Here is a 1,743-nt window from a genome sequence, read left to right as displayed (position 1 = left end):
TATCAAAGGGCATGAAAAGCAACAAGGCTTCCAACTCAATCAAGGACTTATCTTCAGAGAAAGGCGCCATATACAGACAAGGGCTAATTCCGCTCCTCTCAAGGGAAAGGAAGGTGGTGACTGGCTCACCTCTGCCCAGTGCCAAAACTCCCCCATGAGAGCATGGCAACATTTTACCTCTTGCTCCGTGGCTTTTAAACGACTAGCCAATAAATGTTTTAATTTAACCCCACTGTCTTCCAGTTCAAGAGTTGGCTTTATCATATGAAGACATGATGAGGAAGACAGAGAGGGTACAGGTGAGGCTCAGCAGGAGTGAAGGGGTGGTGGCCCTGAGCAATCCACATGGGAACAAATCTCCCATCAAGGATGGCAGAGTTTTGCCAGGTCTGAGGATGGCAATGAAGGAAACCTGACCTATGTGTTCTTTGCAATGAATTGTGCGTTCCTCTGCAGTCAAAACATCTACCACCACTATCAGGGTAAGCTGCTAGAGACAGACCAGGATTTAGAGAAAGAGGGCATTAAAATACATGTATAAGAAAGCAATGATGGGGAGAAGGTAGTTAAAAAGCACAAACTTACAGCTATAGAAGAACTAAGCCCTGCGGATGGAAGGTACAGCATGGTGACTACTGTTCATACTGTGCCTTTCCAGCCCCGGCCCCAGACTTAGCAGCCACCGAGATGTTGATGCCCAAGAACCATATTGCCATTTATGAAGTCCTTTTCAAGGAGGGAGTGATGGTGGCCAAGAAGGATGTCCACATGCCCAAACACCCTGAGCTGGCAAACAAGAATGTGCCCGATCTTAACATCATGAAGTCCATACAGCCTCTCAGATCATGAGGCTACGTAAAGGAACGGTTTGCCTGGAGGCACTCCTAGTGATAGCTTACCAACCAGCATATCCAGGATCTCCATGATTGCTTCCACCTGCCCCCTGAGATGGTGCCTGCCACTCTGAGCCACAGCCGTCCTGAGACTGGTGGACTACAGCCCAAAGGTCTGGAAGGAGAGCGACCTGCAAGACTCACGTGAGGGGAAGCTGACAGAGACACCTATGGACAAAGCACTGTGCCCCTGGTGCTGACAAGAGAACTGAGACTGGGACTGGGTTAGCAACTGAATTCCAGTTAAAGGTGGATTTGGTCGTACACATGGTCAGCCACCTCAGTAAAGCTGAAGGAGACTGTTGTGTGTTGAATAAATCTGTAGCAATAAATAAATAACACTGTATTATATATTTGAAAGTTGCTAAGAGAGTAGATCTTAGAAGTTTTCCCCACAAGAAAAAAAAATGTGTAACAATGTGTTATGGTGATGGATGTTAAACTTATTATGGTGATCATTTCCCAGTATCCACAAATATGGAATCATTATGTTGTACATCTCAAACTAACATGTCAATTAAATCTAAATTTAAGGGAGGGAGGGAGAGAGGGAGGGAGGAAAGAAAGAAAGAGAGAGAGAGAGAAAGAAAGAGAGAAAAGAAAGAAAGAACGAAAGAGAGAGAGAGAAAGAAAGAAAGAAAGAAAGAAAGAAAGAAAGAAAGAAAGAAAATAGAAAAAGAAAGAGAAAGAGGGAGGGAGGGAGGGGAAGGGAAGGGCCAAGGGAGGGGGGATTGAGGGGAAAAATGTTTCATAAAGCACAGAGATGTGCCCAAGGTGGCTTTAGCACAGAGACCTGAGCACTGGAAGACCCTCCTGGCAGAAGGGGACTCTTCTCAGGATGCCTTCTTCC

At 45.8% G+C, this 1,743-nt stretch overlaps 1 pseudogene; it reads left to right on the top strand.

Annotated features, from left to right (window-relative positions):
- The first annotated feature begins 506 nt into the window (after window positions 1-506).
- On the top strand, window positions 507-1,180 carry LOC102727139 (small ribosomal subunit protein eS10 pseudogene; annotated as a pseudogene).
- The last annotated feature ends 563 nt before the right edge of the window (window positions 1,181-1,743 follow it).

The sequence above is a fragment of the Leptonychotes weddellii genome, chromosome 3 (assembly GCF_054177405.1).
Source record: "Leptonychotes weddellii isolate Sample4059 chromosome 3, ASM5417740v2, whole genome shotgun sequence".
Taxonomy (NCBI): domain Eukaryota; kingdom Metazoa; phylum Chordata; class Mammalia; order Carnivora; family Phocidae; genus Leptonychotes; species Leptonychotes weddellii.
The sequence above is the reverse complement of the archived record's forward strand: the minus strand, read 5'-3'. Positions and strand labels throughout refer to the sequence as shown.